Raw genomic sequence first — 15,058 nt, 5'->3', positions numbered from 1 at the left:
CACAAACTCAGAACAGACCCCAGCTACACAAACCCAGAACAGACCCCAGCTACACAAACCCAGAACAGACCCCAGCTACACAAACCCAGAACAGACCCCAGCTACACAAACCCAGAAAGAGCCAGAGCAGCCCTGATGCATCACCATGTCTTCCTTGGGAGCTACCATTGGCTTATACTCAAATTTACCTTTCTGTGGTGGCAACAACAAACTCCTTGAAAGCTTGCTTCTTTCAGCAGAGATCCACGGATAGTAACCATGCATCCCATCTACCTCTGCAGCTCACAAAAGCTCATGACTGTACAGATCTAAACTACATTAAGGTAGGTGACTGTGAAAATGGATTTTTCTCCCAATTATTAGCACTGAAAACATCATAGTCTTCACAAACCAGAGGTCCCTTTCTTCCTTTTTTAATTACCTCTGTGCTGAGAAGGAAGCCTGGCATCTGACAGGTGCATATTAGATGATGGCTAATTTCACCTAGTTTGGCCACTGGTGTGGGCGTTTCTCCGTCCTGTAGGTGTGGGCTACTTCACCATGCTCCTTCGATGCTCCCCCCTCATCCAGGTATATCTAGAACCCTGTTAAAAGTCTTCTCCAAATGCTGAGTAGTGACAGCCAAAAGAAAAGACAAGCCACAGAAAAGGAAAACAAACAACCATACATTTTCATTTATCTTGGTTTTTGACATATTCATAAGAATGGATACAAAGACTCTCAAAGTATTTGGGAACAGCAAGGCATGGTGGTTCATGCCTTTAATCCAAGCACTTGGGAGGTAGAGATAGGTGGATCTCTGAGTTCAAGGTCAGCCTGGTCTACACAGTGAATTCCAGGCCAGTCAGGGTTCTTAGTGAGAAACGCTGTCTCAAATGAAAAAAAGGTCGGGGACAAATACAAATCTTAGAATTTTAAGTTCATATGATTCCCCTTTTTTCAATTAAACAATACCAAATAAATCACCAAATAATATACTTTAAACATAAGGTATGCAATAGGCAATTTAATATGCAAAATAAGTTGGCAGTTTCCCTAGAGTTTACACACAGAGTTCCTGTGAGAGTCAACAGCTCCATTCCTATGGGCACAGCCCACACAAATAGGCACAGCGGCATTATTAACACCAGTGAAAAACTGGAAACAACTCTAATGTCCCTCAACAGATGAACATATAAATAAAATGTGGTATTAATATATCTATGCAATGGAAAATTATTAAGCCATCAAAAACAATGGAGCTAGGTGTGGTGGCACATGCCTAGAATTCTACCACTTGGGAGGTAGAAGCAAGGTTCAAGGCTAGCCTGGGCTACATAAAATAAGCAAAACAGAATGAATTTATTATACATATCATTAGGTGAATGAATGAAACTTGAAATCATTAGTCCAAGCAAAAGAAGCTAGAAGGGGAGAACCACATGGTATAATTCCATTTATCTGAACATCTACAATACGCAAATCCACAGACAGAAAATAGATTAGTGATTGCAGAGGCTGTGGGGAAGAAAGGCAGAAATAACCAGCAGTGACTCCAGTGAGAAGGAGGTTTCTTTCCAGAAGATTAAAATATTCTAGAATCAGAGACTGGTGACGGTTGTACACAGTTGTTGGTATACTACAAACCACTGGATTGAAGAGTTAGTTAAAAGAAGTGAATTTCATGGTATATCAACTATATCTCAATAAAAATTGAGAAACTTCTCAGAAAAGAAATTACAGTCAGGAGTTGTGTTTGCTTCTTTATGTGTAATGAAAATGCAATTTCCATACATTATTTGTCAATGAATATTAGAAAACTTTTCAGGGTTTTACACTTACAAAAAACAGAAAGACCTTTAACCATTTGTTTTATTATTGAGATAGCAACAATGGTTAAAGTGAATTGAACACTTACTCTGTTTCCTTCAGTGTTTAAGTTCTTTGTGTGTTTTAACCTAAACTCCTAAAAAGGATTAAAATATCCACCTTGTAAAATGTTGACTTCTCTTATCCTTATTTTATAGAAGAGGCCAGGGAGCTTACCAGAGGTGGCTCGCAGAAGGTGGAGCCAGGATCCAAGCCCAGGCAGGCTGTCTAGAGGTGGCATGCTTACCACCCCTCAGCTCCCCCGAATTTTCTGTTTTGTTCACTATACTCCTAGTACTTAGAAGAGTACGCAAAAAAGTACTATACGCAAAAGTACTGTACGCAAAAGGTACGCAAAAAGTGCTGTAAAGTATTCCTTGAGAAATGTTTATAATTCTATGAGAATGTAAATAGTTTCACAGTAATTGTTTTCCAGTTAGAATATTCTAACTTAATTGCAGTGCAGTCTCTTTAATTTCTTGTTCATTAATTTTTAACTAACTTCATAAAAGAAGAAGAATAAAAAAAATGTGATTTATTTTAGAAAAAGTTACCTGGACTGCTGAAAAGAATGTATATTCCACAGCTGTTGGATGAAATATGCTATAAACATTTATTAAATCTACTTATTCTATGTTGTAATTTAAAAAAAAAAGTTAAAACCTCATTCAATTTTATGTCTTATAAGGGTTATACTGAGTTCAATATTGTATAACTGTATTAATTTAACTGTGAACCTCAAAATTTACAGCTAATTTTGAAAGAGAAGCATCTTTGCTCTGGAAATTGTTATTGAATATGTTAATGATGTAATGAAATGCTTCTAATCATGTGGTTATTAAATAATTTAAAAAAATATTGAAAGAATGAATAAATAGTAAACAACTCTCTCTACGGTAGCAGAAACTCTTAGCTAATCACCAGGTCATTCTGACTTTTTCCAGGCTCATCTAGACTATTTCTGTTCATTTATTAGAGCTTCCATTAATAAAATAACTCAGACTAGATAGCTTAACCAACAGAAATTTATTTTTTCCTAGTTCTGAAATCCAAGATGCTGACAGGTTGGTTTCTCCTTGAATCAAAGGCCCATTTCCTATGTCCTCTGTGGTCATGTGCCTCTGATGTCTGCCTGGGTATCCTAATCTCCTTTTCTTCTAAGAGTATCAGTCAGGACAAGTGATCATCCTGAAAGCTTATTTTACTTTAATTACCTCTTTAAAGGCCCTTTCTTCAAACACAGTCTCGCCCTAACGTAATCAGATAGGTCTTCAACATGTGAATTTAGAAGGGCCTATTCCATATATTTCCTACTTGCCCTTACATTTATTGTCAGATAGAAACCACATGGCTACATCCAGTGGAACTAGGTAGAAGCATGTGCCCCTTCCATAAGAACTCTGCACATATCCATGTTGATTCTCCATCTGCTAACAAAATACACATGATCAGCACAATGATACTGGGAGCCACACAGTAAAGATGGTAAAGCCATCAGTAGCCTGGGTTCCTGAAACTAGTGGAGCAGAGCCCACTGAAGGGGGCTTCCATTAGACTACCACATCAGAGAAAAGCAAACACATGTCAGCATGTGTTTATCACAGCAGTTAGCCTACTTTAACCAACATAAGCTCCATTACACTGTCAAAACTCAAAGCTCAGCAGTCTGTCTGATAGCCTTCTGTTATTTCAGTTAAAAAGATTTAATTGCTTTTAAAAATGTTTTATTTATTATTTTTATTTTATGTGTATGAGTGTATTACCTGCATGTATATAAGTGCATCTGTATCATCCAATGCCCACAGAGGTCAGAAGAGGGCATCAGATCCCCCGGAACTGAAGCTATGGATAGTTGTTTGCTGCCATGTGGGTGCTGGGAATCAAACCTGGGTCCTCTGCAAGAGCAGCCAGTGTTCTTAACTGCTGAGCCATCTCTCCTGCCCCTAATTGTTATTTTTTAATATTTCCTCACAAGACAAAAGATATGCATCATTTTTAATGCTCTTCTCTTCCTAATTCCCTCACTTTCACCCTAAATTACAGACAAAGGCATCCAAAACTAGATTAGAGGTCTCTTAACTCCAGTTTTCATGGTAACACATTGGTATGTCACAAATTAAGGTCTTAAGCATACTTATTATGGGTTACAGAAAGAGCATAAACAATAGAGACGGGCTTGGGAGAGAGCTCAGTTGGTAAAGTACTTCCCCTACAAGCATGAGGACCTGAGTTCTATCTCCAGAACCCACATAAAAGTTGGATATGGCAGCACACATATGTAATTCTGACATTGGTGAGGCAGAGACAGATGGATTTCTAGAACTCAGTGTCCAGTCAGACTAGCCTACTTGATGAGCGCTAGACCAGTGAGAGACCTATCTCAAAGAACAAGGTAGACAGCTCCCGAGGAACCATATTTAAAGTTGTCCTCTGGCCTCCAAGCACACACACACACACACACACACACACACACACACACACACACCTTCAGAGCCCCACTATTCTTTTTTTTAATTTTTTTTTAAATTTTTTAAACTGTTTCAGCCTCAGAAACTTAGCTCATGCTGAGTAACGCTGAGCTTCCAACTGCTGCTGTGGTTCATATGCTAAAAATAACAGGGCACCAAGGAGTCACTGTTGCACAGGCTGAACCTGAACCTCGGTACTCCCTGGACCAGAACAAGCAAGGTGAAGGAGGCAGTGAAGGGGGGTACCATTCTTCACTGCAGCGATCCCAAGAGCGATGGGGACTCCAAAAATAACCATTGGTTGACTCCAGTGCCCTTGAACAAGTATGCAAAGTCACTGAATAACAGAGCCACCTAATCTAAATGCCAATCTCCTTCTGTGCTACTGATGCAGGTGGCCAGAACTTTAGCTTTTAAACAACTTTACCAGAACTCTGATAACTCTATGTCATTTCTATTAATAGCAGATGCATCTAACCAATTCCAAAATAGCTCACTCAGAGCCAGAGTGCTAAGATGGACCCTCTCTTCTTTTAGCCCTGGCTTCCTTCATTTAGCATTATTTTTTCCTACTGTGTGCTAAGCACTGAGCACTCTGGTGAGGATGAGGGACATGCAACTAGTCTTTTCCCACAAAGATTTCACAATTTCGGATTTGGGGAATGAACAAAGAAGGAAAGCACACATCAAAATTAGAATCTTGACAAGGCAGTCTAGAAAGACAAAGAAGGTAATGACTGGCCCTGAAGAAACAGAAAATAAAGGCAAAATCTAAACAACTAGAGAGCTCCTCAAGCAAGCATCATTTTTTTGAAAGACTTTTTTTTTATTTTTTGAGTGTGTGTCTGAATGTTTGTACATTCATGCAGGTGCCCACTGAGGCCAGAAGAGGACTTCAGATCCCTTAGAACTAGAGTTAAAGACAGTTGTGAGTCACCCAGTGTGGGTGCTAGGAACTGAACTCATATCCTCTGTAAAAAGCAGCAAGTGCTCTTAACCACTGAGCGATCTCTCCATTCTAGTAAGTTATCTATTAGAACGATGTCATCTACACTCTGTTGCTTTAAAAAAGCATTTATCCCAACAGAGATCTAACAGTATCAAATAACTGCACTGAAGATCCCCAAAACACAAGGGAAAAATCTAGTTTTGGAATCACAGAAGGAAATTTCACCATTCCTAACGCCTTCCCAACCTTGTCTATGAACTAAGAAAGGCTCCCAAGCTGCTTAGATTCCTAACTTTTTTTCTGGTTATTCCAGCTTCCTGAAGCTGAATGAACTCCCAAGCTTCTCAGTAAATTACAAAAACACAAAGTCCCTAGTTTGACCCCCATCTCTGGGATAGCTGACCCTGGACTCCTTAGATATACTTTTAGGCCTATGGAGTCCAACATATAGAAGCAATCATCACCTATCTCTTCCCAACTGTATAGCCAATGTTATTCATCCTATTGACCAACATTTAGGTTTCAGGAGTGCCTATGTGACCCCTGAAAACAGTGGGCTTTCTAAAACAAAATAAAGAGAACTTAAGTCATGAATAGGCATGGGCAAACCCATACATACAGTTTGCTTTGTTTTATATTTTAACTAGATTTACTTAGAGAAAGTATCTTTTGTAATTGGAGAAACAAAGTTTATAGGTGTCATTGTTCTTCATCAGTGAAGTGATAAATTCTTTAAACTTTTTTCATAGGAGTGGCTGAGTCCCAGGTTGAAAACACCATGTAAAATAGTTTTTCTCCCTGTCACCTTCTTCAGATGGTAAACGCAAGCTTCCAGGACTTGTTCCTGTGGCCAGACATGGACCCAGTGGGAGCTGGGCTGAAACCAACATATTCATTTCATATAATTCAGTTGAATGGTTTTATTTTCTCCCAAGGCTGATTTGGGGCTTACAGTCAGTGGATGGAAGTGTTTCAAATATGAACCTTCACAATACTAGATTTGGACTGGGAAAGATTGCCCAAATGATTTTGTCCAAGGTGAATTAAAGGTAAACCAGAGTTCCTATAATGCAATTCTCCAGCAGACCTTCAGAATCTCATAAGTCACAAGATAATAGAATAAAATCAGTGAAAGGGGCCATGGCAGGCAGACTCTAAGATGGCAACAGGCATGTCTACCTCCTGATAGCCTTGGTATGGCCATTGAGAATAGGCTAGACTCTGACTCACCTCTAATAAGGGCAATAAAAAGAGGTGAGAATGTGGGTTTAGCAACAAGGTCATAACAGGCCCACCTCTTTGGTGGTTTCTGGAGAAAGATACTCATCCTGTCAAATGAGCCAATGAAGACAATATCCACGAAGCAGGTGCTGAGGGCTCCTGCCAACCTCCTCAGGTAAGAAGCAGATGCCCCTAGTCTTCAGAGGACTGTCATCTCAGATAACATCTAGACCCAAAACCTCCTGAGGGACTGAAAGCCAGGAATACCCTGTCGTGCCCACTGCCAGATTGTTGGCCCACAGACACTAGAATAGGTAACACGCATTTGTTGTCTTGAGCTGCTAACTGTGGGGGAAATTCATTACATTACAGCAATTAATACAGAGGCTATGATGTATGGTACAAAGGGTGCCAAGAATGTACCCACATCTGCACAATTTCCTGCCCTGTTGACCTTTTCAGCCTGAAACATGTCAAGCACTAGCTGAGCATGCATTCAGTTACTCAGAGAGTCTACATTGTGTGTCATCTGGGTAGGGTCAGGACCCCAAAAGTATTAGGGATAGCAAGGGATTTGCCCCTTATAAATCTCCAATTACCCTTCCCTTAAAAGCCAACCAGTTTCTATATAAAAAGAAAGGAAGGAAGGAAGGAAGGAAGGAAGGAAGGAAGGAAGGAAGGAAGGAAGGAAGGAAGGAAGGAAGGAAGGAAAGAAAAACTGGTTTTAAGGCTACTAAAAACTGAGATCAATCTCTGAACTCTAATCACAACTAGAAAAGGGGGATATCTCACAGACAGTAGTCACTGAATCTACACCTCTACCACCATCGTTCCACCTAAGGTTTCCTCATTTATTTTGAGACAAGAAGCCCAAACTAGCCTTGAACTCATGATCCCCTGATTCAGCCTCCCTAGGGCTGAGTATGCCTCTCCCCGCCTGGCCATGCTCTTACATTACAAAACCATTGCATTCTACTCTCTCAAATTAAATGTTCTCTGGAAGCAGACACTGGGGCTAAAATATCTTTTCACCAACAGTTTGAATACCAGAGATGTGCCTTAAAGAGCCAGGCAACCTGAAACTGTCAATCAAAACAGAACATGAATTGTGGGAGGCAGGTAATAGTCCACCTTTACCATCAAATATATATGGCCATTATACCATGGAGTCTCCCAGAGTTAGCTCTAAGTAGTGCCTTCTATTAACCTAATAATAAATCATTTGCAGGTCAGTAATAAATTTCACCCAGGCACATATACTTTTACTGAATATGTAACAGCTTCCTTATGAAAGCAAAAGGCAAGAATCTCAGGCTTTTTCTTCAACCCAGTCAGTTTAGCCAAATAATTAAATATATTTCCCAACTATTATAATCATCATGCAGCTTGTAACAATACTGTTTCTGACACAAAGATATTAATTATGAAAGCTTTTAACCAGCCAAATATAAACAAAGAGACACATTCTTAAAGGTTGGCTGTTGTCATACGAAGTTATAAACTGAAGAAATGAAGTCAAAAGCTGGTCATACAAATACATACTTTTCAATAATGGGATTTTTAAAAAGACTTTTTAAAAAATAATTCATACCTTTGTTGACTCCACTCATGCCATTTGCAATTTAACATCAGAAAATAATCACTCCAAATGGTTCGCCCTGCCATGTCTCACCACGGTGAGTGATTCTGCCACTCACAGAAAATCAGAGTGTGGTTTGCAATGGCTTATTTTCCTGCTCCAATAAACTATGACTAGGCATTCAGCAGATTTTTCTTTTGTTCCTTATTATTTTGCAGAGTCAAGAAAAAATATGGAAAACAAAAGAAATAACTAAATGGACCACTGCTTTCAAAACTTATTCATTCGGTCTTGCTCATTTTTGTTAAACCTGTTATAATTTACCTCCACCCCACTGGTTTTCTACCATATTTTCCATGCCATGGACCCCCTCACCACTAGGTGCCCATCTTCTTTCTATTCCCAAAGAATAGCTTACCTTTTCATAGAGAACTCTTAAATGGCCACATCCAAAATGGACATGTATGATAAAGTGTTTCGTTGGTCTCAAGTTTTGGAAATATTTGGCACAAATCTCCTTCATTGCATTAATTTTGTATCATTAAATCTATTCATCTCAACATTCACTTAGCCATTCTGGGTCCCAGCCCAGAAATTTGGCTTACATGAAATAACAGGGAGACCCTTTGACAGTCTTCAACACACTTTGATTAATGGGTTTTTTTAATTGTATGCTTTCCCTAATTCCAGAGCATGAAGTCATTAGCTACTAAGAACAGCTGCTACAATTCTCTTTATCTCCCTACTGTCCTCCTTAGAACATTCACTTAGCCATTCTGGGTCCCAGCCCAGAAATTTGGCTTACATGAAATAACAGGGAGACCCTTTGACAGTCTTCAACACACTTTGATTAATGGGTTTTTTTAATTGTATGCTTTCCCTAATTCCAGAGCATGAAGTCATTAGCTACTAAGAACAGCTGCTACAATTCTCTTTATCTCCCTACTGTCCTCCTTAGACTCTAGGAATGATCTGGAAGAAGTATTTGATTTATCAAAATGAGGAGGAGGAGGAGGAGGAGGAGGAGGAGGAGGAGGAGGAATATTCTGAGAACATGGAGGAGGGAGGGAGGGACGGAGGGAGGGACGGAGGGACGGAGGGACGGAGGGACAGAGGGAGGGGGTTAGATTTACCAATGCTTAAACTCTTGGGGGGGCAGGTATCCAGAGTTCTACAACCCTAAACTTCTGGGAAAAAATAATGAAAGATAACAGATCCAGTCAGAGAGAATTGTGGTCTTGTCATTTTTCAAGAGACTTATCGGTATCTTATAATCCTGTATATTCTCAAAACATCTATACATATAGTTCCATACATATGTACATACACATACAAACATGTACATATGCATACATACAAACATGCATACACACATACATGCACACAGATAGTCTCCTAAGCCAGTAATGTCAACATCCCACCAAGAGGGCAATGTTAGGACATTGTATTGTGAAGGTTACAACTCTAAAAGCTAAATTTTTCATAGAAATAATGGTATAAATACAATAAAAACTTGATTTACAGGGCTGGAGAGATGGCTCAGCGATTAAGAGCACTGACTGCTCTTGCAGAGGATCCGGGTTCAATTCACAGCACCTACATGGTGGCTGCAAAGCATTCTTAACTCCAATTCCAAGGGAATCCAAAGCCCTCTTCTGACCTCTGTGGCATTGCATGACACAGGTGCACTCACTTACACGCAGGCAATACACTCATACACATAAAATAAAAATAATATATAAAATAAAATTTAAAAACTTGGTTTACCTACCAAACTCCCCACCTTTCATAGCCAGGATATATGTTCTTTGTTAGATGAAATATTAATAGTCTAATAGGTTCCACACTGTTCTGATCAAACAATAAATTCAAGACTCTCACGGGGCTGGAGAGACAGCTCAGCCCTTAAGACCACTGACTATTCTTGCAGAGGACCAGGATTTGATTCCCAGCACCCACATGGCAGCTAACAACCATCCATAACTTCAGTTCCAAGGGATCTGACACCTTATTCTGATGACTGTGGTATTGCATTATGTGAGTGCACTTACACACATGCAGGAAATACACTCATACACATAAAATAAAAATATTTTTAAAATAAGTTTAAGACTCTTATGTGCATAGCTGTCATGCTTGTATATCTGTGTATGTATGCAACACATACGTAAGTTTATAAGTTCTATATACAGTCTACTGTGATCTGAACTTACAAAATTAAAATTAGAATAGGAAAGCAATCACATGCACAGGCATTTCAATATATGCCCTCTATGCCCAGCATATCGCCCAGGCCACACATTGACCATAATACACCATGTTCTGCCCTCTAACAGTCCTTTGCTTTGTTGGTAAAAATAACATATTGCTACTTCCATACAGAAGTTTATAATTTATAGAACATTCCCATTTACATTATCTCAAGTGATCCTCATAAAAGCCCTTTCCTCCTCTTGTAGGCTAGGAATTTACATAAGGTCAGTGACCAAGATCACCCAAATAGACTGGCTAAATCAGGTTTTACACTAGGGCCACCCTACTGATATGACAGATTAAGTGGGCTTTTATATGCCAGTCTGGAAACCACATCATCACTTAGAATATTACTAAGGAAAAAATGTTTTCTGCATTCTAATTAACCTTTTAGAAGATAACTAGATCATAAATTCAGGATTACATGTATTACATAGTTCCAAACAATTGTTTTTTTCATATAGGATAATCTAAACTTTCATTCTACCCATAAGGCCAAAAGGTAAATCATATAAACATAATGGCCTTCCAAAGAGTGTCAAGGTGCCAGTGTTCTCTAAGGCTGTTTGCAGAACCTGAAGGCAGCACTTTCCCTGGATTACTCCCTTTACTTGTATATCCAGTTTCGTGATCTGGAATCAACTGACCTTTATCAGTGTGCTGTAGTTTGCTTTCTGTTGCTGTGATAAAGCGCTTTGAGCAAAAGCAACTTTGAGAGGAAAAAGGTTTGCTTGACTCACACTTCCAGGTCACAGTCCACCACTATAGAAAGTCATGCAGAAACAGAGGCCGGGATCATGGAGGAACACTCTTACTCGTTGCTCCCAGGCTCACGTTCAGCCATCTTTCTTATAGAGCTCAGGTCCCTCTGCCTTGGGATGGTACCACCCACAGTAAGTTGGGTCCTCTTCCATCAATTAGCAATCAAGAAAATGTCCCACAGGCATGCCAACTGACCAATCTGATGGAGGAAACTCTTCAATTGTAATTCCCTCTTCCCAGGTAGGTCAAGCTGACAACCACAATTAGCCATTACACAGTGTTTAAAAATCAGCTGGGCATGGTGTCCCACACCTGTAGTCCCAGCACTTGGGAGGCAGAGGCAGGCAGATCTCTGTGAGTTCAAGGCCAGCCTGGTCTACATAGTGAGTTCCAGAACAGCTGGGGCCACAGGGAGACCCTGCTTCAAAAAGACCAAAAAAAAATCAACAACACAAAAAATCATTTGTTGAACATTACAATGAGATTCCATCTCACTTGAGTTAGAATGGATCCTATGAAAAAAATGTTAATGAAGATTTGGAGAAAAGTAGAAATGTTAATAAAGCCTGTGTGGAACACAGTACAAGGTTCCACCAAACATTGAAAATAGAATTACTGTGTGATCCAGACAGCCTATTCCTGAGTATCTACCAATAAATCAAGTCAGCATACAAAAGCAGTATGTGGACGTCTGCTTATGGCGGCACTATTCACAATGGTCAAGATGTGTGATCAGCCACCTATGCCAGTCAATAAATGAATGGATAAAGAATGAGGTGCATAAACAGTGTTCACCCTTGAAGAAAGAAATCCTGTGATTTACAGGAAATGAATAGACCTGGAGGACACCATGTTAAGTGAAATAATTATAGATCCGTCCTGCAATACAGGTGCCACACTCGCTGCCTTCAACTTACCCCACGCCACTGCACGTGCTCCCACACCCGCCCTGCAGACATGATTTGCTACCAACAGTCCTTGGCCAGATGACACCGGTGTTCAGGGCACATGCTCCTCATCTCACTCAGGCTTATGCCAAGGATGTAAAATTTGGTGCAGACGCCGAACCCTAATGCTTCAAGGTTAGACCTTTTAGCCCTTGCTTTTGCCACTGCAATGGGCCCAACGGGAAGAACGGTGATTACTGAACAGAGCTGGGGAAGTCCCAAAGTAACAAAAGGTGATGTGACTGTTGCAGTCCATTGATTTAAAGGATAAATATAAAAATTTTAGAACTGAACTTGTTCAAGATGTTATCAGTAACACAAATGAAGAGGCTGTGGATGCCACAGCACTGCACTGTTCTGGCACGCTCTGTGGCCAAGGAAAGCTTTAAGAAGACCAGCAAGCTGCTAATCCAGTGGAAATGAGAAAGGTGTGATGTTGGCTGTTGATGCTGTAATCACTGAGCTTAAAAAGCAGCCTAAACCTCCTGAATAAATTGTTCAGGTTTCTGGTGATAATGACATCTCCAACTTTTCCTGAGTCCTGAACCTGAACGTTTTCAAGGTTTAGATTCAACCCCTCTTCCAAATGCTGCACCACCAGTAGCAATAGCCATATCTTTCTGCAAGTGGAGACAAAGAAATTGGAAACATCGTTTCTGACGCAATGAAGAAGGTTGGAAGAAAGAGTCATCACAGTAAAGGATGAGAAGACGCTGAATGATGAATTAGAAATTACTGGAGGCATGAAGTTTGATCGAGGATTTATTTCCCCATATTTTATTAACACACCAAAAAGGTAAAAAGCTGTAAATTCCAAGATGTCTATATTCTGTTGAGTGTAAATAAAATTTCTGGTGTCCAGTCTATTGTTCCTGCTCTTGCAACTGCCAATACTCACTGGAAGCCCTTGGTGACAACTGCTGAAGATGTTGATGGAGAAGCTCTAAGTGCACTGGTTTTGAATAGGCTAAAAGTCAGTCTGTAGCTGGTAGCAGTCAAAGTTCTAGGTTTGGGGGACAATAAGAAGAACATGTTAAAAGATATGGCTATTGTTACTGGTGGTGCAGTGTTTGGAAGAGCGGCTGAATCTAAACCTTGAAAACATTCAGGTTCACGACTCAGGAAAAGTTGGAGATGTCATTATCACCAGAAAAGGTGACAAAGCTTAAATTGAAAAATGTATTCAAGAAATCACTGAGCAAGTAGACATCAGAGCTGGTGAATACGAAAAGGAAAAACTGAATGAACAAACGACTGGCAAAGCTGTCATATGGAGTAGCTGTGCTGAAGGTTGGAGGGCAAGTGACATCAAAGTGGGTGAGAAGAAAGAGTTACAGGTGCCCTCAGTGCCACAAGAGGAGTGTGGAATGAGGCATTGCTCTAGGACGGGGTTGTGCTCTGCTTTGCTGCATCCCAGCTTTGGACTCATTAAAGCCTGCCAGTAAAGATGAGGAAATTGGTAGAGAAATTATTCCGAATCACTAAAAATTCCCACAATAATTATTGCTAAGAATGCAGGTGTTGAAGTTGCTTTGATAGTTGAGAAAATTCTGCAAAGCTCCTCAGAAGTTGGTTATTATGCTATGCTTGGAGATTTTGTGAACGTGGTGGAAAAGGAAATCATTGATCCAACAAAGGTTGTAAGAGCTGCTTTATTGGATGCTGCTGGGATTTCTGCTGTGTTAACTACAGCAGAAGCTATAGTCACAGAAATTCCTAAAGAAGAAAAGGACCCTGGAATGGGAGGTGGTATGGGAGGTGGCATGTTCTAATTTTTAGAGTAGTGCTTTGTCCTTTTCAACGAACTGTGACAGAAAGCTCAAGGCAGGGCCCCTCACCAATAACTTCAGAGAAGTCAATTGAAGAAACGACTAAAGAAAAGGCGGCTGATGTTTAAGAAAATTACTATAACCATCAGTACTGATTTCAGTTGACAATATATAATGGTTTACTGTCCATGTGTACAGATAATTTATTTTATATTTTTGAATAAAGACATTTGCACATTCCTGGTACTGGGTACAAAAGTCATACACCAGTGGCCTGCTTTCAACCAAGGCATTTCTGCTCCTGCTCTGTTACAGTCAGGACTTTGGTGTTTGTGTCACAGATGGGAAGTGCAGAAGCAGCCTTTCTGTGCAGAGTAAGAATAATTGGGCACAAAGTAGGAAGTATCCAATCATGTGACAATCTTCATGTAACAAAAATTTGTTAACAGCTTAAAAAAGGAAAAGTGATAAAAAGGTAAAAATCACCGCAAGGTGGAAAGTAGAAACCCCTGGATCGGTGGTATTAACTGGTTGACTGTATTCCTGTTAGTCTTTGTGGGAAAACGCATTTACAATTTTAATATTTCATTTATTGTTTTTATTTTGTGTGCATGAGTGTATTGCCCATGTGTATATAAGTGTACCTGTGTCATACAATGCCTGTGGAGGTCAGAAGAGGGAGTTAGACCCCCTAGAACTGGAGTTGGACAGTTGTTAGCCTCCATGTGGATGCTGGAAACCAAACCCAGGTCCTCTGCAAGAGCAGCCATCTCTCCGGCCCCTACTGAAGTATTTTAAACAAAAAGTATTTCTGCATAACGCAATTCACAAAATGGGAAAGCAGAAATCAACCTGAATGACCAACATCAAGGATACAACAGGTAAACTCAATAGCATATCACTCATCTGTTCTAAATGATAGTTACTAAAGCTATACAGCAGCAGAGATTATATTCTTGATCAAGGCAAAACAAAGCTATACAGACACTATAATTACAACTGCATAAAAAATGAGGGAAAAAAACAGATTAGTAGGAAATGAGCCAATGTTTTGATTAGGAGGAGTGGAATTACTGGTAAATTATTTCTTTTCTATATTTTCCATTTTCCTCCAGTGTTGTTATATTTATAGGGGGAAACATTTTCTAAAACTGGCATCTAATAATTCATAAGGAATTCTCATAAATCAGTATAAAATATAGTTGATTCTAAACAATAGGGAAATATGGACAAACACTTCAGAAAAGGAAATACAAATACAA

The 15,058-nt window shown here is 39.7% G+C and overlaps 1 protein-coding gene and 1 pseudogene across 1 annotated transcript in view; one reads left to right on the top strand and one right to left on the bottom strand.

The window, feature by feature from the left end:
- The window catches only part of LOC103731728, a 27,769-nt pseudogene extending 13,970 nt beyond the window's left edge, over window positions 1-13,799 (top strand).
- Window positions 1-15,058, bottom strand: part of LOC108490674 (histone-lysine N-methyltransferase MECOM) — a 308,190-nt gene that overhangs the window by 169,573 nt on the left and 123,559 nt on the right. The gene's annotated exons all lie outside the window — the stretch shown is intronic.

The sequence above is a fragment of the Nannospalax galili genome, unplaced genomic scaffold, assembly GCF_000622305.1.
Source record: "Nannospalax galili isolate Female #2095 unplaced genomic scaffold, S.galili_v1.0 scaffold33, whole genome shotgun sequence".
In the NCBI taxonomy this organism is placed as follows: Eukaryota; Metazoa; Chordata; class Mammalia; order Rodentia; family Spalacidae; genus Nannospalax; species Nannospalax galili.
This window is presented reverse-complemented; position numbering and strand designations above follow the sequence as displayed.